The sequence below is a fragment of the Ischnura elegans genome, chromosome 3, assembly GCF_921293095.1.
Source record: "Ischnura elegans chromosome 3, ioIscEleg1.1, whole genome shotgun sequence".
Classification (NCBI taxonomy): Eukaryota; Metazoa; Arthropoda; class Insecta; order Odonata; family Coenagrionidae; genus Ischnura; species Ischnura elegans.
The window spans coordinates 78,824,216-78,849,804 of NC_060248.1; the positions used below are offsets into that span (position 1 = coordinate 78,824,216).

A 25,589-nucleotide genomic window follows, 5' to 3' on the forward strand; every position below is an offset into this window, starting at 1 on the left:
TATTAGATGTTATATTTTCAGTTTTATTTAGCAAGTCATGTAAACATATTCACCCAACATATTTATCCAATATATTAACTATTAAAACATATTTATCCAACTTCAAAGGATAATTTTCCACCCATGTATGCCGCAGCATCGAAGGAAGAATCTATAAAATTAATCATTAGAGTGCGGGGAATATGTTTTTCTAGCTTTTGCATTGACCCAAAGTTTTTATTGCTAGCTGGATTCACTCTCACGATTACATTAGTTTAATTCGAAATTGCTTAAATGTATTCAAACATATGAGAAATGCTCTTACAAGTTTGAGGTCCATCGTAACGATATGAAGGCAGGATTGCAGCGACAAATGAATTGTTATACGCCGGATCGCTGGCCATCAAAATGATAAACGCAAAAAAATTAATATAACGCCTCCATTAGTCATCATAAAGGACCATAGAAGTCTAACATTACGGATATCCAGTTCCCTCTTTAAACTAAGCCCGTATTTCTTTCATTGAAGAGAGAGCTCCAAAACCATTTATTTCTACCCAATACAGGGCGATGAAATTTTTTCGACGAACCGGTGCGCATCATCTTAACTCTTTTAGTTATTGGTTTCTGGTTCCGAATTTGTTGCCCACGGCTGGAAAAGTATTCACCCTCGTAAGAGAGAAATTCAGGAACGGTGAAGGAATCTTGATGCGTTCGTTTTTCAGGATTGAAAAAAAACCAAGTGTATAAATTTGGTCCGCATGTTTGGATCGTGTAGGCTCCTAAAATTTATGCGTAATATTCAAGGATCCTCGAGGGTGAATCCTCTTGCTGCGAACCTTAATCATTAGATTATTATCATTATATCAGCACTGTAACCTAAACAATTTTTTTCAGGCCACATCGTCATACCTTAGCCAAGGTGGAGAAACTACATCAAAGGAGGGAAGATGGCGTCGTATAGCTACTAGCTACCAGAATAACAAATTAATAGTACCACCAAAATGGTGCAATAAGCACCGAAAACATTGGGTTAATACAATTGCGTGAAGGATGGCTAAGGTATTATTTCTACCAGTGTGGGATGTATCCACAATTGTTTACCTCAAACAGCTGAGTTAATGGTAGAAAATATTTTAACCAGGTAATGTTACAAAAATGAGACTCATCAGACAAAAAATGCGGTGAAAGCCGGGAAAATTACATCCCGTTTACAGTAATTTTTAAGGTATCGAAAAAAACTTGAAAACGACTATATAAAGTTGAAACTATGGCCGACTACTCACAATGCTATGATAATGAAATTAATATTCAAGTAAAACTTTTTTAGTCACACTTTAATGTTTGTCTTATTGAATTTTCGCAATGTGAAGACAAAGTATCACATTTTTCAAGGCATGGTTCCACGGTGCATTAATCCACGCGAGAAAATGTTTAAATGCAAGAACGATTTTGGTAAAGCGGAACGGAAAATATACCATTGCATGCACTAAGCTAGGTAGGGTTCTATTTTTTGTAAAAGCATTGGCATAAGTCGGGTAGCTACACGGCGCGATTTTGCGTTTATTCACGCGCTCATACGTTTAGGGCCTGCTCTATAATTTCTTGTTAAAATTTCGCGGAGAGTGGGAATCGGAGTTGACATTTTCTTAAATTTATAGCTATAGCCTTAATCGACTTTTTCTCCTGTCTACTTTTCATCGCAGCAGATTTAAACCATTATCAAGTTCAGAATACGGCTGAATCATGTTATGGTTAACGCAAACCGAACATTATAAAACCAGCCCTCAGACATTAACATGAACGGGTTAGTGTACCGATGGCTTTTATACATACATTTTTGTATAAGGTTGATATCAACTATTCAACTATTAGTAAAACAGGTAACATTTGAAATTAAACAATTAAATTAATAAAGAAAGTGTTAAAGAAGAAATAGCTTGCCCTGGGAATGTTACGGTCAATGCTAACCAGACATTACAAAACCGGCCATTATTCATTGACATGAACGGGATAGTGCACCGTGAACCGCGGCCTTCATATAAGGTTAGTATCAACTATTGGCAAAACAGGGAACATTCGAAATAAAATACTTAAATTAATAAAGCAAGTGTAAAAGATGATATCGATTGTCCTATCAAGAGTCGTTTTGCCTGGCATGGTCAAATTGGAAGCCATCTGATCATTTCCGAATGAGTCGACCGCGGGGGAATTCCGTGAAGGGAGGAAACTGGAACCACAGCGCTCGAGACAATGACTTGGACGGTGGGTTGTAACTGCGCACGTGGGCATTCGGTAGCTGGGAGAACTCCCAAGCGTCACATAACACCCACCCACCCACCATACTCCCACCATAAAGCGAGGCTTCCGGTTCAACTTCGGATCATTCCCAGGGAGCGCGCACAAACCGGACTGATTGTTGGGCCTTCATTGTAACACGCTATATTGCGACCGAACTTGGATCATCATCCGTCTATTGCGATTCATCCGCAGAGTCTTGAGTGAAGCTAGAAAATCGCGCTTTCGGCCATCTTGAAAAGAACCTCGGGATTTGCGCTCCATTTTTCAATTTATGGGAAATCTAGAAATTTACTTTTTTTCTTCACCTTAAAAAATTCTGAAGAGGAATGAGTAAAGTCTTGGAAGATAAATAGCTATGGACCCAATCGACAAAAACGCGCTACTATTCCACTTGACATTTATACAGTTTCCAAATTAAAATGCATACTAGTTCAGATGAGGTTAGGTCTTGGAAAATAAATAGCTATTGATCCATGCGACATAAAAGCACTTCCCACTCACCATTTGTACATTTTCCCATGCATAGTGATGCATAGCGATTGGAGGACCCGAAATGGGTCCAGCCCGGATTCAACTGATCCTATTTACAATGTTTGGCGGTCTATATGTTTCCTTAAAAACCATTTTTCTATTCTTCGAATTATCGATTAATAATTATTGATTACATTTATGCAGTTGACCACTTAAGCTGTTGAAAGAGCACTTCAAAATTCTGTTGACATGTTTTTTTCACCCGAATTAATGCTTACATTTGAATAGTTAAAATGGGTTATCAACTGACAAAAATTAACTTTAAAATTTAATTTATTCATTCCTCGTATTAGATGTAGCGAACTTGGGAATCACCGATCACGGTAATGCTTGTCGAAATCATGGTTGATGTTCACTTAACGCATTCAGTTCGAACATTTGCCTGATGTTTTAGGTTAGGTATATCAGTTAACTTTAGATAGTTATCAAAAATGTCGCAAATTTCCATTTCAGCCAGAAGTGTCGAAAAAAGTAGTGCTCCAAAGTAGCCCAAAAAAGACTCTCTGGCATTTACCTGTTTTTCTGTTATTGTTGATATTCCCTCCATACATTGTCTCTTCTCCCTCACTGAGATTAATGGGTTATCCCAATGGAATGTCTGAAAAAATATTGTTAGTGCTCCTTGGTCTGTGTTTTTATGTTTTAAAATGTAGTTATTTATTTATGTGCCATCGCTCGAATCGTTACCCTCATGATTGTATATATGTATCTCCACCTGTATTTATCATTTCTTCCTCACGTTCATATAAAATATACAATTTAAAAAATGCGGTCAGTGGCGGATTGCAGTTTGCGAACTTCTACAAAATTCAATTGAGAGTAATAATACGATATTGTTCCCCCACGAATTCGTTCTATTCTCTTTAAATTAGCCGCTTCAATATTTGCATAGTAGCATTTTCAAGTTTTAATTTACAAATTTTACAGTGTGTTTTCACAAACGGTTCCACACACCTTGACTTTAGCATGCTTTCTCGTGGAGGCGAGAACTCATTCAAGGACTCCGAAACGTGTGAATTCTCACTCATCCTCGGCATTCCATTTTTTTCCGTTCCAAAGAGCCCTCTTTCTTTCCTTTTAGAAGTGGCGTCAATTTTCCGTGGCTTCTTCGCCGGCTACCTCATTCCTTTTTTTATTGAAAAAAGAATAAATCAAGAGACCCCGCATATTTTCGCCTCCGGGAGTAAAAGCTGTTGCATATGGTCGTGACTGAACCGCATCCCTTAATGCGTTAAGAGATTCTTTTGACTGTTCTTCCCACGGGTGGTTAGCTTTTTATTTTCTCTCGCCTGGGAATGGAATTCTTTCGGGTGATGCGAGCGTTTTTTGAGGAGAGAAAAAGCCCGTATGGAAATTTTGGCAGCGTTCCCGCTCGCTGAAATTTCCTCCTAAAATTATGAGTAGTTTGCAAGAATTTTAATTCTCTCTTTGGGAGATTTTCTCCGGTGTTAACTTAGGCACTCTTAAGCTACAAAATGAGCTGAGAATCATAGTACTATTTGGTTCAGGTACCAATAAATTCATCTTCTCTCTCTTGTATTTTATTTAAATTCATCAATTTATTTTCATACCACCGAAAACTGCAGCATATTGACGATGGCATCGGGGTTTTGTAACTAGCCAACAATAAATGAACATTCATGTCTTGACCAAGGCAGTCTACCCATGCGGGAATCAAACTTGTTACCTTTGTTTCTGCTTGCGAGGACTTAACCCATCGCCTCCAAGGCGGTAATTTTTAAGACTAAAACTTTATTCACATAGATTAATGTACCTATTTACACACTCCATAAATGAACTACATTAGCCCGGTCATTGATGTCGCGATGCATATATTTTTACTTGAGCGCGCCATTCATGACAATATTTTCAGCTTTTATACTTAAATATGTATTAAGATTTCGTCTTAGTCCAAAAATGAGACTATATGATACCTACTTTCGTAGAAATGCATATACATATAAAATTTAACAAGCTGTTATATTTTCCACTCGTATTGTTTTTAGTGTAATAACTGCAGCCGCTATCATTTTATAGGCGTATCACAGCTATTTATTAAAGTTTTCTGAAGAAAAATGCATCTCAATATTTTGCATGCAACTTCGGAACCTTCATTAAGAATTTAAAATATTTACCACTAAGTTTGAAGCTATTAAACTGGACTCATGTTTTTTGTCCATATGGTCCACGAAGACCCTGCTGAATATGAGGTAATTGGTACGAACAGTTGACTAATAATGATTAAGCCTTAATTCAGCTCCGAAATATGACCTTTGATTTATCCTCAAAGAACTACCTTTTTTTAAAATGAAACTTTCTTCACTTTGACCAGCCCTTTCAACTTGCTATTGGGTCAAACCATATGATCTATAATTGGAGGCATCGTAAAATTGTCTGATTGGAATATGATTCTACAATTTTGTGCCCATCATATTATTCATATTATTCACAGCCATCGAAATAATAATTTAAACCGTCGTAAAACGTTCTTCGTTAATTTTTCGGGTAAAAAGAGAGTAATTCTATGCTGATAAATGTTGATTTAGCGTATCAATAAATTATAGACTTGATTTCATGCTGTATCGTACACTTCAAATAAGGTCGTAGACATCGCGTCGATGGCTCACCATTTATCATATTCCTCAGTCAATGTGAACATTTATGGGTCATCAACTTCTCCGTATTGCACTTAATGTCGATATAAACCATTTATCCTCACGAATAGATGTCAATACCCAATCTCAGGCCTACTTCCAATAATTTGGCTTGACAGCCCGATAATAAAAGTTGATCTGACCCACTCCGACGCGTGGGACATCAATATTGGTGTCATTTTGACATTGTCTCATTGACCTTTCTCTGCTTTCCTTGCAAAAAGTCGAGTACCCAAGTTTGAAGTCTTCTATCTCGGTAACTGCTCCATCGTTTGAAATGAAAGATAGTCAAAATGAAAAGAAATTTATATTTACGTTTTATTAATCTCACCATTATCTCATCATTACACTAGCAATCTTTTATCGGGTTTGATTTAAAAAGCGTGCATTGTTTTACGCTCGGGAAACGGAAGATACGGTGTACACTATTGTCACCATGAATCTCTCGATGCAATTTATGAGAATCTATTCACGAAAAGCGGACTCATATAAATGCATATCCTAGAAAAAAAACTTGCAGTATAATTGTATTAGTAAAATGTTATTTAACATAGCTATTCTGTCTTCGTTATTTAAATAATAACAGAAAATTTGAAGGTACTATCGGTGCCGTAAGTAGCAAACTTGCTACTGAGTCTGACATCTTTTAGAATGGAATGGAATATCTCTGGAATTAGTCTGCTTCGGTTGGTTTTCAACTCTCACAATATTAAAACAAAAGAAAAACGTTATACAAATCACATCGTAATCAATACTCGAACTTGTAAAAATACTCGGTAACATAACTATTTTTTTAAATTATTAATTAATTATGTTTTCTGTGAAATAACCGTCACTTATATGACGCGTCGCCTATATTTTACGGTATATTTTCATTTAATGTATTAATCGGGGGCATATTAAATAGAAAATCGAAGTTTAGTGTAGTTTAATTGTTTCTCTATCGATGAATGGTGTTTTTTTCCCGCACATGAAGGAAAAGGTGTGGAAGGTCGATAGGTGGCTGGGTAAAGGTTCTTCTCTCCAAGTGGATTTGTTGAGCCCAAGGTGTGCGTTGTTTGTCAGGGACAGCCTGAGGCGGGCCGCTTCCTCTCTATAGCTTCCGGTCCTGGGCTCCTTCCCCCTGGCCTGAACGAAAAAGAACCAGTTCTGCCACCTCGGCCCCTAGTTTTATCTCGCCATATTAATGCCATATCTATGTTGCTGCGGTACCCTTAGGGTGTGGGATGTGTGCTAACCCTTTTACCCTTTTCCGGGGAGCCCTCGAGGATCCCTTAACCCTTCCTTCCTTTTTACTCTTTCCCGCGCGAGGGAATTGTGGACAAAAATGTGTTGCGGCAGCTTGCGTTTCCCTCCGTCATTTTCCGATCTCACCTGCGCGCCCCTTTTCGTTTTGGTGGACCGACCACTTCCGGAAGTGTGGAGCAGAAATGTTTCTCGTTCCTCCACACTGCGAGCCCCCGTATCGCAGTTTGACGCGCGTCCCCTATTTTCATCGTCACCCTTATCTTTGCACCTGCGTCTTTATCCGCGTACGGCGCGTGTGTGAGGGGCGTATAGGTTCGCATCTGTCGAAATTCGAGGAAGGAATGCAAGGTTGAACAATGACGGATGTGTCGGAGTAAAAAATTGAATTTTATGGGCTGGCTCCTTGGTGCTATCGTGTCGAGGCAATAGTAGACTTGTGCGCCGCAGTGGTGTACATCTACATCTATATCTACATAATACCCCGCAAGCCGCCTAAAAGGCGTGTGGCAGGGGGTGTTAGGACACCAGCCGTTTACAGCTATTAAAAAAAAAGAAGTGCTCTAACGAGGTTGGGACAAGCGTTTATTAAAGTCCTTTATTGTTCGGGGGAAAAACGAATTCCCATATCTATCCGTTCGGCAAAAAATCTCTCTTAATTTATCGCTTCTGTCGGACCTGGAAATATAGTGTGGCTCTAAGATTATGTTCTCTGTGTCGCTCTTAAAGATATCCATTCTTAATAGGGTGGTTTCCTTCATCAAAGAAAACGAAAGGCATTGATTGCGATTCGTTACCCACCAATAGTGTATTCATAATATACAAATTATTTTGTTTTAGAAATACCGGGTTAGACGAATGGCAATGGTCCATTTTTATCCTCATTTGAAAAGGGCCAGATTGGCGCCCATGCGATGCCACTCCACGTGACGTCACAGGGACCTAGTTTCTACACGAGAAGATAGGAGTTATACGTCGTCTGAGGTTACCATTGCATGCATGAGGCGCAGAGCTCAGGGAAACATGTCTTAACAATCACTTATTAAAACTGGCTAAGGTCGGAAAGTTTTCCTCGTTTGATAAGTAATTAATAATCCTTATTTAAGCCAAGAGCTACCAGCCAGCAGGGTACTAGGCTAGCCGCTAGCAGCCTGCGTCGTATCAGCGCTAAGCCTCGCCTCAAGGTCACCTCGCAGGGCGGGAGGGGGAACCAGAAATACGTCACGCGGAGAGACTTCCCGACATTCATACTTAAGCGTCGCGTTTTCGCGCGCTTGAAAATTTTCACTTTTCATTTAATCGCGAAAAATAGATATCGTCATTTAAAAATCTAAAAGCGTGAAATACGTACTCCAGGAGTAATAATCTTTCGATTTAGGCAATAAAAAAATAATAGGAAACCACCCTATTGTTCAATCAATCTAAGCCTAGCGCGCAGCCTCCGAGTCTCCAACGTCTCCCAGCCTAATTCGCTTAACATCTGGGTAACACTGTCTGTACGCCCGTAGCGGTTTTTGACGAAACGCGCAGCCCTACTTTGTATCTTATTCAGTTCGCGGATTAAGTCTTTCTGCACTGGATCCCTTACACTCGCTGCATATTCAAGGTGCGGTCGGACGAGAGCGAAATAGCACCTTTCTTTTACTTTCTCATCCGAAAATCTTCCCACAATACGCTTGACGAATCCTAATTTCTTCAGGGCTATGCCGCAAATATTCTTTATATGTGTTCCCCACGTGAGGTTCGAGGTTATCGTAACTCCCAGGTACTTCACTTCGTCTGTTGCCTTTATGTTAATGCCATCCACTGCATAAACATTGTTAGTGTTGGACGAATTCCGCAAAAAATGTACCGCCATGCATTTGCTCAGATTAAGTTCGAGTCCCCACTCTTGACTCCACAAATGAACGTTGTTTAAGTCCGATGATAGATTTCCATAGTCAGAGTGATCACTAATTTCGCGATAGATGACAGCGTCGTCAGCAAATAAACGTATTTTACTGCTAATGCGGGAGCAGAGATCGTTAATGTATATAATGAACAACAGGGGGCCGATTACACTTCCTTGTGGAACACCTGATGTAACTTTTACAACATCAGAGCTTATTCCGTCAAGAACTACTTTTTGTTTACGATCTCTGAGAAAGTCGCGTATCCAGTTTACAACTGTTTCGTTTAATCCGCATGACTGTAATTTGTATAAAAGTTTGTTGTGAGGTACAGTGTCGAAAGCTTTTTTAAAATCTAGAAATAGTGCGTCAACTTGTCTTTTCGATTCACCAGATTTTATAACGTCGTGAAGAAAGAGCGCGAGCTGTGTTTCGCAGGATCTATTTTTTCGGAATCCGTGCTGACAGTCATGGAGGAAGTTACGTCTGTCCAAGAAAGTCATGATATTACTAACAACGATATGTTCAAGTATCTTGCCTATAATTGATGTTAGGGAAATTGGACGGTAGTTGCCTGGGTCATTTCTGTTTCCCTTTTTGACTATTGGGGGGGAGGGTAGGAGGGGATAGATCCACCCCAAAGCCTCAGAGAAATAAAAAAATATTTAAAACTATTGATTGTTTGAGGCGTAACTTGGTGAAAGCGATTCATTATTAAAATTAAAAAGAATAACTTTGTGCTTTCGCATTATAATATTTATTCACAAATTTACGACCATAGTTTCAACGTTAGACGTCATCATCAGGTGACGTCATCATCAGACCTGATGATGACATCTAACGTTGCAACCATGGTTGTAAAGTTGTGAATAAATATTAATGTGAAAGCGCAAAGTTCTTCTTTTTAATTTAATTTAAAACTATTGTCTAAAGATATGAATTTCATAGATCTTATCATCAAGGATATAAATTTCGGTTAACATCCCAAATCATTGCTCATTTCTTCTTGAAATTTGTGGCGGCTTTTATAAACTAATTGTACTGCGCAGTAGCAAACTGTACATCTAGAAGCCGACTTGAGTATCCTCTCCTACAGAATTCTCTCAAAAGCCGCGATGATAGCTTCAAATGCCTACACTATAGCTTGATGAGAAGGTACTTAATTATTTTTATTTATTAAAGATACCGATCAACCTCTGATAACGAGAAAGTCATTATTGTTAGTTTTCTGTTCTGAAATCATACTAATAAGAAAAGCACAACAATAAGCGGTCAGTGCTCATCGTCCTACCAGCGGAGTATAAGGGAATATTGTTGTTCTGCGGGTTGGATGCATTTAGGCGTATTCCTGGTACTTACCGTCGCAAATATTTCGAAGAGTATTGAGCATGGCGGCTGAAAGAAAAACGTAACCTCATGGGCATCTATTTTCTATAGCAAACTTAGAACGAAATGTGGTGGTGATACTTGAGGGACTTTCCTTGTAAGGCTTGACTTGCCTATCAACGGTGTCAAAGGTGAACCTCTGACAATATATTCCTCAATGGTTGCTTCGATGAGGGCGGAATGAAGAGGTCTTAAAATGTTATTGGAATATCCGGCGGCGGCGTCTCCTCTCCCGTCCGCTTCCCTCTCGTTTTGTTCACCCGAGACACGCCCCTTTCCTTCCCCCCCTTCCTCCGGCCGCAGCACGCGAGAGACGGAACACATTACACACACACACATACTTCTGCTCCTTCCGTCGGATTCATGCTCCGGGGCGCGCGCCTATAGCGCTTAAATGGGGCATTCGTGTGTCCAGCCCACCTCCTCTCCGTCCGGGAGCACTTTTGTGTGTCTCCGTATTTACTGCGTGGAGAGTGGAGGGAAGTGAGTGAGAAAGAAAGAGAAAGAGGAAGAGGGAGGAGTCGGACTCACTACATTTCATTCATTCAACTCACTCGCTCAACCCATACCATTGCCGTCGGTCCCCTTTTATATAATACTACTTCCTGCGCTGATTTACATCCAAGTTTTTTTTTGTCCCGATGCTTCTTGGCCCATCACGTCGCCGCCCTACCTTCTCCCCCCACCCCACCTATGTCACTTCCTCCTCAATGGTATGCCCCCTTGCTGGAGGACGGGGAGCCAAGTTTTGGAGTGTCTCTCTTCAATCGCGCAGACGAGAAATGAATCTTTCTTTTTTTGTTTTCGAGGCTTCGGACGAAATTTTAAAATGGAAAATGAAAGAATAGAATTTGCTAGGTTCACTAATATATTTTGAGAAGCAAGAATCGGATTTTATTACATAGTTACTTCGTCAGGTTACATAGTATCAGTTTCATAATATACTTACATGTTATAGATCCCGGGTCGCGTATTTTCAAATATATTTGTGGCCCTAAAAAAGTTTAGTCTTTCATTATCCTTAATCTAAAGGTTTCACACAGTTGAGCCTGAAGTCATCAATTATAAAATTTAAATAACTTTCGTTGCCAATGTTTCGTTCTGTTTTTAACGATTCATCAGGGCTCATTTATAAAATAAATTAACAAAAACCGAAAAAAATGAAGAAATACTACACAATAACCTATCACAATCATGCCACACATATTCCAAGTTTTAAATGCCGTATAAAAACTTCAGAAATTAATAAAATAAGATTAATAAAGAAGTATAAAAGTCAACAAAGTAAAACACGGTAACACACAAATTTAGCACATAGTAAAAGTAAAGCACAAAAGAAAAGCGGAAAGATTTGTCAAAAACTGTGACGAATGAACGTTAATCCACATCCAAAATAACTTACCCTGGTATTTTTCATGGAGGTCATGCGAATCCCACTGAAAAACTTCATTCTATGCGAGGCACGTCTCGATGCTTATACAACATCTTCCCCTGCGTGTCCACCTTCATGGATCGTTTCCACCACACCTCACCTGAAGCTACCACTTTCATTCCTAAAACTTACCCTGGCCTAACTTATTTAAAACGCGATAATTGAATGCCAAGCTTCTTCAATAACAGCACAAACGGTAAACTGCGTAATCGATTTTCAATGGCCTTGCGATGGCTTGTATTTGTTGTAGCTTTCTTTTGATAAGCAAAACTTTCTTTCTTTCTTGTGGTTAATTTCAAGAGAATTCGTGAATTATTAACTAATGACAATCGTTAGCCGAGTTTCACCTCCTTTTAACCGGAGTGCGGTTGATAAAACCTAACCTCTGATAGTATCATTATGGGTCCTTGGATGATACTCAATATGCCTCTTTATTTTCTTATTTAATTTAATTCTGCTTCTTATAAAATTATTTTTCTATTTGAGGAAATGTTATGGTTAACCATGCTCAGGATCAAAATGACGGTTCTTGATGAAAAATCACGCGTTTAGCTCGAGGCTTTCATTCACTAAAACCTCATTACAGGGATAGAGGATCTTAACGAAAGAGCATTTTTCCCTCTTTCGGACGCTCCGGATATCCAGTCGCCTTGTTCCCCACCACCTCAATCAGTTAAGCACACGCGCTGCGGTGCTCAGCTCCCATTGCGTAGTAATTGCCCGCCTTTTGCATGCTTCAAGTGGATTCGGCGCCACCGTCGACAATGCGCTGATAAGCTTCCCGCTTCGCATAATTTTTGGCGCGCGCGGTAACGCTGCGGTGCCCGTGGATGAGGTCGTTGCCTCCGTCGTAAAAGAATAAGGAATGAGTGACCCAGTCGAGGAAGTGTGCGCACTTATTATACACGTCATCCTCGGATGAATGACGGAATGGTCGGGGTAGTGCGTTAGTTCCAGCTCGCGGTAGACAGGTATTGTTTGCTCGTGGAATGAATCCCATTTTGTTTCAACGGAGAAATGGAAAATATATTCACCCTCTTTAATCATGGAAAAATTTACCAATGCGCATTATTTTAGGATTTGATTTCTAATGTGTTTTATATATAGCTTCATCATGAGGAAGTAAACTTTGCGAAAGAAGTCATTTGTGATTCATGGAAATTATGTACTCAGCGAAGGAAAGTTTTAGCAGCATCGGAGCACTCCGAGAATACAAATTGTTGTTGCCATCATTCGGGTGACTAACATATTTAATTCTTAGTAGTGAAAGAACTTTTACACTCTTTCCTCATAGTTTTGTTCAACTCTGCCAATCACGATATCAACGCATTATGTCACTATCGATGAAGTTAAAGCACGCTCTTTAGCAGAGACTTGGAAATAAGATACATTTAGGGTCAGCTCCAAAAAAAAACGTTACTATTTTGATCTTGACTGTACTTATTGAACCAGAAGTCGGTGTTGTTTAACAGCTGTGTTGAAATTGGCAAGCACCTTTTTCACCCACTTCTCTCTAACATACCTTCAAATTTTACCATGTCTTTAGTGATCACTCAGGCCACCATACGCATACAGTCTATAATACATGCCTATGTGATGACGTACTCCATTTATATGCATTCGCCGTTACCTTTTGTAGTCTGTTTGGCCATAACATATTTTTTAATCTTTTTGTGTCCCTTAGAGGCTAAGAAGTGTATGTTTGGTAAAACAAATCAAAGGAAAAAGTCATTTTTTTTAACCATTTCTATGTCGTTGCCAAGTGGGAGAAATATCAACTTTTTGCGAAAGTTTATTTTCCCTTTAAGCTTAAAATGAATTGGCTGCTGGAAGTAATTTCAAACAAAGGAAATGCGGTCTCGAGGGCCGCAGCCTTTAAAAGGGCCGCCGAGAGAGAGAGTAGCCTGGCGATTTCCGCACGCGGGAACTGTAATGCGAGCGACAAACATTGTCGGCCCCCGGAATGCACACACGACTTGCGCATCTCGCTTTTACAAAACCCTTTAAACCCCTTCTCTCTGTCTCTCTCTGCTCCCTGTTCCCTTTTTTTTTGCTCTTCCGTTCTCCCCCCCCCCTCCAGAAACCCTCTGAACTCTGCACAACACTGTGTATACCCTTCCCCCAACTTTCCTCGAGGGGTCCCTCTCCTTCCGGCTCTTTTGTAAAACTCCCCTGCACTCCCTTTTCTGCTCCCGGCTGACCCTACCACAAACCCTCGCGAACCCTTTCCGCCCTTCCACCTTCACCGTCATACCAAAACCCCTTCTCTCTTTTTCCATCACCTACCGTATGCGAACCAGAGTCCGGAACAAGTTAGGATTCGTCAAGCGGGTTGTGGGTAGGTTTTCTGATGGGTAACGTGTTAAAGATGCTACTTCACCCTAGTAATACCGAACCTAGAATACGAAGCGAGTTCCATCGCGGGAAGACTTAATTCGCGAAATAAATAAAATACGAAGAAAACCTGGGCGAATCGTCAACAACTACAACGACGAACAGACGTCGTTACACTTTTTTTACGAAGTAGGTTAGGAGCCGCTAGGTACTCGGAGGCTAGATGCTAGGCTTAGATTTCTTGAGATATTATGAACAGATATCTTTCAGAGCGACACACAAGAATGTAATCTTCGAAAAATTATTTGTGTATGCCCCGGAGAAATGAAAAAATTAGAGATATTTTACTATAGACATAAAAATTCGCTTTTCTTCAGAATAATGGAGACCTAGAACTTTATAAATTCTAAATGGGATTCAGTCGCCGTATCTCAATGCATATTTTTTCTTTTTTGTGTTAGCGGCTGATGTACTCACAATCACAGCTACAAGCCCATCGCGGCGTCAGGTTTCCAGGGTTAAAATTTTGAGAAACAATTTTGCTCAACCTTCCATAAATAAAATAAAATTAGCGAACGAGCCGATTGATCCCACTGTGGGTGACGTACGAGGAGGAGAACTTTACGGTCGCGAGCGGGCGAAAATAAAAATAAAACCTACCACGGCCACTTTTCCTCGTTCTACGGCCGCATCTCCGCCTCCGTGTCCTGTTAACCCTTCCCTCCCTCTCTTTCGGAAACCCCTTTGAGATCACCTTTTTCTACAACTTCCCTTCCCTCCCTCATCCCATGCCCACCCGTGTGCGAGCAAGCTTTCGGGCGTTTAAAAAACCTCCTGAATAGTAATAAGCCCCGCTTCCGGTCCAAGCTCGCGCAAGAGAACACACACACATAGGAACAGGACTACCTGACCGGCTCCTTTCCTTCTCGCCCGCTCAACCTCACCGCCTCCCTCGCCATCATTTTATTTTATTACATAAGCGTGAAAAGAATGATATACCTACCATTCCTGCTGTGAGGCCGTTTCCTTTGTTCCATACCTAAACTAGCCTCTTCGCTTCCAATTATTGCCCATTATTCTCCCACACCATTTATACAGAGTCGCTTCAGGCGTAATCATGTGGCATCCTAACATATTAATAAAATTTAAAGCTACTTAAGTTACCTGAAGATGAATCGATGTAAAATTAATTGAAAGCGTTCTTGAAGAAAAATTTAACTCTTTGTGGAACATTGCCTGTAACTTGTGAGTTACTCATATCCCAATCCTTCTCTCGCTCCAAATGCGGTAAAATAAAGTTCCAAAAATTTTTGTGGCCTTTAAAACGTTCTAGTATAGTTTTTAGCGACAACCCTGGAGTGAGCCTTCATGGATTCAAAATTCCTAAATTATTCTGAAGAAATATCATTCACAAGTCGCATAAAATCAACTGATTTGGCGTTATTTGATGGAATAAAGCAAAGCCCATGGTAAACACAACAATTATTGACTCAACCATCTGTTTATTACTGTCAACTAGTTTCGACGACTCCTATTTTTCCTTACCCTTTCCGTTGTTGGATATAAAAGGCTCGACTTTAAATGTATCCATCCTGTTTGTATTGAGGCCGTTTTACACGGTACATGGAATTGCGCAATCTGACGTACGTGCGAAGGCGCAATCAAAATTGCGTCGTGTAAAGCGGTGAATTGCTAGAACACATGCGAGAATGCGTGGATGTGACGCGGCAAAATAGCCTCTGTTCTAATTTCGTTCATGCATTCGCGCAATTCCTCGCCATTTTATACATTAATGCAGCTCTAACCTGCGCATTTCCCCGTGTAAACCGGCCTTTGAAAATGATGCCATAGTCATCGATAATAGTTGACACCTATAAAAATTTTCTGAATTGTACTATTCTGAGTTTCATATGATCATTCTCCTTGACCATGATTTTTCACCTTCAGCCTCTTAATTGATACCCAGTTTTTTTAACTGATTAAGCTACCACAGCACTTCCTTGACGAATTTTTCTATAGTTTTATTGGAACCGATGTAAAAAAATTCCATGATCATCAAAAGTACCTACTTCAGAAGAAGTTGAGCTTCCTCAAACATCAAATTGATCTTGGACTTCCGGAATTCATTACACCAACCCGATCCCCTCTTCCGCTCGAGTAAGAACACACAAATCTGACTACCTGCTTGCTTTTATACCGGGCAGAATCTTGTCCTGCCTCCCCTATCCCTATTTAATCGTATTTATGCCCGTAAATTTTTTTAAAATAAAAAAAACACCTTTCCAGCTGTGAGCAGGCTTCCTGTGTTCTATGTCCACCCCTCCCCCATCACTCCCTCTTCCATTTAAAACCCTTTTGTCTTTCACTCCAACCCCCCTCTCTCTTTCCTTCGAGCTGGAAAATGAAAGCTCCGGAACCATTCATATCCATCGCCTTCCTCTCCTCACGAATTTTTTACACTCCCATTCTGACCAAACTTCTTTTCCCCGGTGGCGGCATCCACTCACTTACAGTTACACAGTTTCCGTCAGTGATCCTCTCGTGGATTCCATCGGAAAACTCATTTCTGCCGGTGAAACATTTATCTATATCGCCCTCAACTCGGATTGAGATCCCTCTAATTTGCTCTCAATCATCACCATCACTGGTCAACACTCCTAAGACTGGTTTGACGCAGCTCTCAACTCAATTCCCTTATCAGCTAATCTTTTTGCTCTCAATACATTTCCTAATCGACCTTTTGAGTGTCAACCGGTTTTCTAGGTGCTATACTAAAACTGCCGTGGCATTTTTGGTGACTTTGCAGTAGTTAAGGAAAATATTATGTTTCAAAGTGAAGTTAAATATTTAAAAAACCGAAGGAAAATTTAATTACATGTGTTTTCACCATTTGTATGTATTACCTGTCATCTTTTTTTTTACGAAATATGGGTTCAGTAATAGTTTTAAATAAATGTATAATGTTAAAATAAAATTACTATTGTCTTGCACTCTTCGTCATAGTTCTCCCATGCACTCTAAGGGTTAACTAATTTGTTCACAGTGACTAAATTATTATGTACCAACCAGGGGTGTATCCAGGATCAAAACAAGTCGCGGTCGCTCAAGTTGTATCACAGAAAAGGTTAAGGAAACCAAAATTTCAAGGAAATTACAACACCGCTTTATTAGTTTTTATTGTTATTTGCTGGAAAAAATATTCTTATTTCAATTAAATGTTTTATACTTATTATACTTTTCTTGGATTTAAAGAAAATTTGTTCAAAACTTTCATTTTAACTGCATTTACTTGGGCTTATAGGGGGAGCAGCTGCACCCCGCTGGGTACCTACGCCCTTGGTACCTTAGCAATTAGAAGGAAACTAATGTGGTAGGGACACCATTAGTGGGTGTGTTGGAGCAGGTTGCTAATAAGAGATTGCAAAATTCAGCATCTTTGAGAATTTTGTGGAGAAAATTCTCGTAAACATAGCGTAATAAATTGTATTGGTTATTTGTTTTGCTAGTTAAAGTGCATACATAATCACATTATTCCATTTTTTCGTTTATTTATTATCTTTTGTTTCCGTGCATCAATTTAAATTGGCATTAATGTTAATTTCTATTAACGCATTAACAAAAATTTCAATAAGAATCAATTAATTTACTATATTCATTAATTTTCTATTCATTTGATTAAATAATAGTTTATTTACAATGCGGACAGTGTACAATGATATTTACATTATATTCATTTATTTTATTTATGTCCAACTTCCCCGAAAACTGTACATAAAGGCTTTTACAATGGAGGATAGGGTAGATAGATTGAATCCCTCCTGGGTAGGGACCACCTACCCAGGCGGGATTCAATCATACGACCTATGGTTTGGCAGGCGTGGACTTAACTCCACCGCCACCGAGGCTGGCAAGGCGAGGCCGGAGGTATTCTGTAGTATTAGACACATATACAGCATGAATCCTGTTTAGGAAATTTACTCTTCAGGGGTTGTCAAGGTGACATTTCAAGTTTACATATGTTAATGAACATGTAGCAGCAATTGTAATACATATTTCTCTGGAAGTCTTTTCCTCCGTGATGGTTATTGGTCCGACATTCGTCCGAGAGGCAATGGTTCCCATTCACTATAAACTGTTTACCATAGTTCAGCAATTAGCCATTTCATTTTTGGATCCCTGAAGGATTATAGTCTACAAAAATCCAAGAATTCCTGGATCCAAGAAGGGTTGGATTCTTGGATAAGACCTTGGATTCTTGGATACCCGAAGGCGATGATCGTGTCGCACGTCGAACGTTTGAAAGAGAGATGGTAAACCTCACCAGGTGTTTAACCCGAGAGATATTCACTAATAATGTTCGCCGGGGAAACATCAGATGGTACTATAATTACGTATTGCTTTTTAAAATCTATTTGTTGCTAGAAAGCCACCTGGCGTTGCTCAGGAAGGATAGTACCCAGGAATTTGGAATTCATGGTCACATTGCGGGATTTTTATGTCTCCTCTTTGAGCTTGTCTGGAAGTATGCCTACCCGTCAGAATGTACAACCGCAGAAGTTGGATGACGTGACGTAACAAACGGCAATGAGAACACCACGAAAATGACGCGTCGGATGCAATCGAAGGTGGTACTACTGGGTTTGATAGCATGAGATGCACCTACATACTAACTTTGGTCGAAATCCGTGCCGCCGTATGGAAACGCAAATCAGACAGACACCCCTTTTCATATGTATAGACTGGGTATTAATGATAATATACAATTTGTTATAATCTTCACATTATGAAGAGGCGATGAAATCACATCTCATTCGCATTCATGACTTCTTTTCTCTACCTACGGCGTCAAGAAGTGCATTGGGACACTTAAGTTTTGATAGAAGTGGTGAGGTATCGTTTCGGAGCTACTGCCACAGCAGTCGACTTGGGAGTGCAAACGAGGCTTGAGCACCGGCCTAGTCACTCGGACTTTCATGTCATTGTTTGTTCAAGGATTCACGGTTCTGAATTTGCATTTCGTCTCGCTTCGGGAGGAGGGGATGATGATGGTTCCTTTTTGAGTTGGGCGTAACCCAGGGCGGACCCGTAACCAAATCCGCCGGTGTATCCCCGGTGTGAACGTCTTGATGGACAAATGAAAGACGAGATCCGCGATCGAGATATTTATATGCATTCATCATGGTCTTCCACAGATGTTCCCCCCTCGCGGCGCGTGGGCAAAGTAGAAAAAGATGTAAATTCATGCCTGAGTCACGTTCGTGCACAGGTGGGTCGGTAGGCACTCGCCCGTTCTGAGAGGCCGTCTTGAGAAAGATATAACGGGGAATGGTGGCGGGGAGTTGAGAAAGAAGCATTCAGTATTGGCCATTTTGACTTTATTGCTTGTCAATTGGGACGCTTTCCTATTAGCGCAGCGTGTTACTCTGCATTCCTTCATTCCTTAAGGCCGCTATACACGGTGAATGATCATGCGAATGATCACGCCATCATTCACGGGATCATGCGAGCAATTCACCGTGTAGAGCGGCCTTTACATCTGGTGCCATGAGCCTTGTTACAGTTGTCATGGGAATTCAAGAATCTGAATAACTTCGTGGTCTGTGTAGAGGCCCGGAAAGCCTTTTTTTGCGCACTACGTCTCTAGTTGCTACATGGTCGTACACATGAATTGTGCTGAGAATTAAAACTCCTGAAAGTAGTTCGCTATGATGTAGGGAGCATCAGAGGATCCTTGATTCCATGATTTTTGTATTAGCATTCGAATAAATGTCTCCTAGCAAGAGAAAATGGCATGATTAGGGAAGGAGGAGATATATATTCTGTATTATCTGTTGTAAAAACATTTATTGTAGACTTGGCTTAATATTTGTGTGTCCATAAATGACGTTTAATATCTACTGAGAGGGACATTAATAAAACGGTTATATAAACAGCTTAACAAAATAAAATGTTCAAAACAATTAAGCGCAGTATTCCTCCGATTATGAAACAGATTTTACGTTAGAAGAGTTTATAGGCGTTACTTTTTACAGCGGTGTCCCATCTTACGATTTTGATATTATTTTCGTTGAGATATAAATAAAATATGTCTCCTAGCAAGAGAAAATGGCATGATTAGGGAAGGAGGAGATATATATTCTGTATTATCTGTTGTAAAAACATTTATTGTAGACTTGGCTTAATATTTGTGTGTCCAGTAAAACGGCAAGGTTCTTCAAGAGCCCTGACAAGAGGTGAGCAATTCAATGGAAAATTGATTAATTATATCCATTTTTGTTTTATCAATCTGGCAAGGCAAAATGATAAAGGCGTGACGTTATCGTCCACATTCAGTGGCGGCGAGGTAATGTCTTGCCAAACCAGTGGTCACGGGTACGAATCCCATTTTTCGTTACCTACTTGCTTTATTTTTAATGAAAAACTTATTTTATCATATTAAAATTTTCGACACTTATAGATTAGGCCCATGTCAACACTTCCCACTGTCTGTAAAATGTAAATTTTATCTTAGTGTTTTCTCAGATGCACTTTTTTTATACCTGGATGACGGGCAAATTTTGAAATCTGCTCTTTATACACTTACATTTTCGAGTTTTGAACGAGTAGAGCACCTCCAGGAAGGACAAAATTCAACAAGTCGAAAGGAAGTGGCGCTTTCTCTTCTTGGTCGCTGCTTCATTTTACTTAACTTATTAAACCCATTAAACAACTATTCCACTTGTATACTCCACCTGTGTTACAGCCGCGCAACCACATAAACACAATTTTCCTTCTAACTGCCGATATCCTTCCAATGCACACATTGCATTTTCATGGTCGCACATTAATTTATTCGGATTGCATGGTTTAGCTATTGTTCGCAAATTCCCTTCGCTGTTATAACTCTTTTCTTTTGTATGACTCATCTATTCTCTCACAATCCATGAAAAATCAACGAAACACGATTATTCCATTTACGTGTTCCACCTGAGCTCCCATCCCTCATTGTGATATGACTCACGCCTTTCTATGGCCATTCCTCTTTTCCCCGCGCATAATTTTCACTTCAATTTCACCACGGTAGATATCACATTGATGTTTCGTTTGAATTGAGTTTATTCAAAGCTTATGGGCAGGTGACTTAGTTATGTTGTTGTGATATGCAATCACAGCATCTTGGTGTGATCCTTTTTTTAACTTGCGTAATATGATTTGTTTACGGAAGAACTTACACTCAGTAAATGTTTTTGAGATTCCACCAACCCAGGTATAATTATTTTTAAGGCAACGTTAAAAAGAGAAATAGATTAGACATGTCATATGTACGTTTATATAGTATAAATGTAATTTAAATTGAGGAATATAATTTTCTGATTCGCCATTATCTAAGTGAAAAAAATGCGTGAAGGAGATATGCGTGCAAAGTTTTCTTAGCCAGATTTTTTCTTGAATGGAATATATTTGGAAGGGTTTGTATTTGAGAGGATTGATTTCGAGGGGATTCGTGTAGATCGTGCCCTCCATAGATTTAATAGATAGATAGTTTTAAACCTTGACCCTACCTCGCCCTCCGCTGGTTACGGCCTTATTTTTACGGCCTGATATTTTTCCCAAGAAATGTAAAGGAGAAATCACTTCTCAACTCTCAACATCGTTTAATGTTTACCTCTTTTGTTCTATGTGGGTATTATTATTGATTTTTATACAGCCGTCTTTTTTGTTGTTGCAATTTATTGCGTCTATTGATTATTTTTTATTCGTCTTAGATGTTTCAGTTTTTCAACGCATCATTTGATGGTTTTTATTAGGTTATTATTAAAAAAATTACTACTAAGCGTCACTACTAAAATATTGTTCATTGAATCTGTCTGAATCCAACTGATGCCTTCTGGACTGTCATGCATTGCATTTACTGGGCCCGAATTTCTTTCAAGAATGTTTTGTAGCATCATTAACTCTTTATGATAAAGAATCTACCCATCTCTTTCTGAATGAGTGCACATTATACAAATCCGTTATGTTTTCTTTTCATCAAATGCGTGTTTACACCTATATTACTTTATATTCCTTTTCGACCACCATTTCTACAGTCAATTGAGATTGTTCTCGTATAATTCAATGATGGTATTCGAGGGCTATTCTCACGAATCATTCTCCTTCCTCATCCAAGTTCACAATCGTCCATTGTTAAACTTTCGGGGTCGTAGGGCACAGACAGCGTTTATTTGTCAAAGATTCCCATCGCACGCATTCTGTCGCATCCGAATTTTTTAGTATCTATTTTCAAGATCTCCCTTTCTAATACTGAGAGTGAATTCCTCAAGTTAATTTCCCTTTTTTATTTCGTGAAGTGGCCCGGTTCCAAAGAATGAATGCTGTTAGGCGTAGATAATCATTTTTATAGAGGTAGATGAATTAAGGCGTTTCCTAGCATAGTGACGAGATGCTATCGTTTTGAAAAATCTTACAAGGATTGTTTGAATTATTCTCATCGAAGGATTGCAAGTTGACTCCAGGTTTCTCTTTAAATTCATTAACAGTGGATTTATATCACTAATAATTGATAGGATCTCTCATGAATTGGAATGAAAATGAACAAAAAAACGCACGAATTGATTTCTCATCTTAACCACTACTCCATTGCCTTTTGAATTCAGCCTTAATTCGTCTTTCATTTGTTCCTTATTGTCACTACTTTATTGTGACGAGCATTGAAAAATGTGGCATTTTAATTTATAAGTTTAAATGTGTAACTATACGCTACAACCTCACGTCTTTTGCTCTTTTGTCTTACAATCTTTGTCACATGAACATAGAGAATTAAATTCCATGAACCAGAAAAATTGAATTTTTTCTACAAATGAAATCATTTTAAATGTAATTTTTTACCTAAAGCATATTAATTACCTGTGGCCAATTTTCTGCATAGTATGCTGTATTACAAAGACTTCTTAACGTATGCATAACAAATTGAAACCACGTCCAAAAGTAGTCTCTTTTCTTCTGTAAATTTTCATCTCTCTGTATTACAATGTGCGTAAGCGGGATTTTTAGTTATACTGTTGTTTATGATCATTGGCTGCGCGGGTGTTGCATTCATAAATATGTGCAAAAGAATTATTTCAATGCGTTAATTTGAAGAAGACACACTTACAATTGGATGATCAATTCGTCAAAAATTTGGCAGCGGTGGGATTCGAACCCACGCCTCCGAAGAGACTGGTGCCTTAAACCAGCGCCTTAGACCGCTCGGCCACGCTACCACTTGGAAAGCGAAAGTGGAGAGCGTGAAAGCAGCTTATCGCTATTGGCTGCTGACCGATTTATTGCGAGCAGCGAAATGAGGTGGCTCTCCCCTCCCTTTGCAGAGTGCGCCAGCTCTGATCTAATCAACAAGGGCGGTATTAGTGGCCATGGTGTTCCGGCCCCCCAATATTCCTGTATTTTAAGTAAAAGTCCCGCTAAATCATTTCTCCCTATAATCCCCCCTTTCAATGTGAGCACCCCTGATGACGAAAAAATTACCGACGACAGACTTGGCACGACCCTGTAATGCAAATTATGTATGGCAATAACAAAAATGATCACGTTAACTATTTTAAATTAATTTTCTGTGGAGATTTCATGTTTAGCAACTAATAAAAATGTTGTTGTTATTTCATACCATCGATTGTTCTTTGGGTCTTATTCTGATGCATTAATCCAATACATAACATCGTATCGGATGCTAGTTAGTATCTAAAAATTGCTTATCCTGGTATATTGCTAGGATTGTTATAAATAGATTCCTATCGTATCGTTTCCACTACCGTAATTTTCTCAACCACGGATATATTTCATGGAGGAAACGATAGTCAACGTTGTTAGGATTACAATTCAAACAACGCCTTTGCGTTGTTTGAATTGTAATCCGGATTACCTGAATCCGGTAACACGAGTTATAAAAATAGCAGTGGATACGAAAATTGTGTACGGTTTCTGACATGACCTCTAACATTTTCACTAATTAGTTCAATGACTTAAATTCAATATTTATATTTATTCTTGCCATGTTTCTCGAAAACATGATCTTTTTACTCGTGTTTATTTGTATCACTTACAAATATTCCCGCGCTAGAGCGCTTGCTAAAGCACTAGTTGGGTTACCCTTCATCCCTTCATTCTCTGACCAATGCTTAGCTTGCCTATTGGAAACAAGGCATAGGGTATCGTATCCCGTGTTCATGCTCTCTTCTTTTGTCTTCGTAAATCCATCGCAACTGTTCTTTAATGTGGGCCTCCTTCAACTCAGGCTGAATCCTATTTGCGAGGAACTCCATTTACGGTATAATTTGAGAGCGTTAATTTTTTTACCCTTCGATATTGATGAAATTCCCTCCGAGTTTTCATCGAATAACATTGATGTATATTATCTTTACGATTACCCTGGAGTCACTGACTAGTTCCTCATTTCCACGGGTCTCGAGTGCAACTCCACAAAAACGGACTAAAAAAGATTGAAGGCGCTCGAGTTGTTGGATTAGAGAAGAAAGCATCTAGTACCATGAACCTCAGCACAATTACCATGGGGATCGGACTGGTGTGGTGGCTAGAGTGTTGGCTTCCCACCCGGCGGGCTCGGGTTCAAATCCCGGCAGTGGCAGAGATTTTTCAGAGACTGTCCGATCCCTGCTTGAATGTTGTGTGGAGGACATTTTAAGCGCAACGCTCCGTCCGTCGGATGTGTCGTTAAGCCGTGGTCCCCTTGGCGCCTTTCGTTAAGAGCAGGCTAATGCCGACGCCGGGTTTCTCTCCACCCTTCCTCACCTACCCCTTCCCTCATGACGCAAATGCCCTCAGCTGTCGGTCGCCTCCTCCAAATACCATACCATACAAATACCATGGGAATTCAGGAAACTCGATAGCGTAGTGGTCTGGGCAGTGGCCCGGAAATCCAAAGGTCCTTGGTTCAATTTCCGGTACAGAGAAATTTTTTCTCATGGCAATTCATGCATAAGAATGGAGGAGGTGGAGTGGATGGGGTGAGATGAAGGAACTGCGAAGTTCTAAACATGATGGGTGATGTAAGAAAATTATCGATACATCAGTCAATAGCAACCCCTTGTAATAGAAAACTCGGCAACAATCAATCAGCATCACTGAATTGAGCATTCGTTCATTTACCAGCACGATTGAATTTCATGATAAGCTGCTGGAAATAGCAGATCAAGAGCTCGCATTTTCCGTCCTCGCTCTACTTACGACACCACAACGCACATATTCCCTTCCCATTCTGGTCATCAGTCCTTAACCCTCTGGCCGCTTCCTCAGCGGCGTAGTCGGCCACTCACCCCGTCCAACTCCTCTCAAGTATCACTCCGCTCCCCTCCCCTTTCATCCAAGGCGGTGACCTCACCACGCCGCTGCCAGCCGCCTCGCCATCTCTCGCGTCCTCCAAAACCCCGACCTAGGCTGGTGCGATACTCCGTTTTCACTGACGACCTTATTTCCGAGCGTTGTTTTCGAGTGGGTGTAGTTGAATTGACTCGACAATCATCATCGCTTATCTTGTGGAACATCTGCTTCCTCCGTACGATTCTAGCATCTGTGTACTACGTAGCCCACTTCCGATCACTGACTGACAGATTGATAATATTTTTATGGATGAAGAAGACGAGATACGTCAAAAATTCATGAAAAGAACTCAATCCGAAACCTTCTGAAACCTAAGGAATAATTATCGAAACGCCATGTATTTCTTTGAATGATATATTATACATGAAAATTTCAAAGTATTACAGTGCTGCCTCTATTCCTTCACTATTTGGATGAAATGGGGGGATCAGAAATCGATTTTTAAAAATGCCATTCTTCGAATCT

The 25,589-nt window shown here is 39.8% G+C and overlaps 1 protein-coding gene and 1 non-coding gene across 3 annotated transcripts in view; one reads left to right on the forward strand and one right to left on the reverse strand.

Moving 5' to 3' along the window:
• The window catches only part of LOC124156050 (protein neuralized), a 567,572-nt gene that overhangs the window by 331,272 nt on the left and 210,711 nt on the right, over positions 1-25,589 (forward strand). The window lies entirely within an intron of this gene.
• Trnal-aag lies at positions 22,912-22,993 on the reverse strand. The gene has a single exon. It is a non-coding gene; the product is annotated as a tRNA-Leu (tRNA).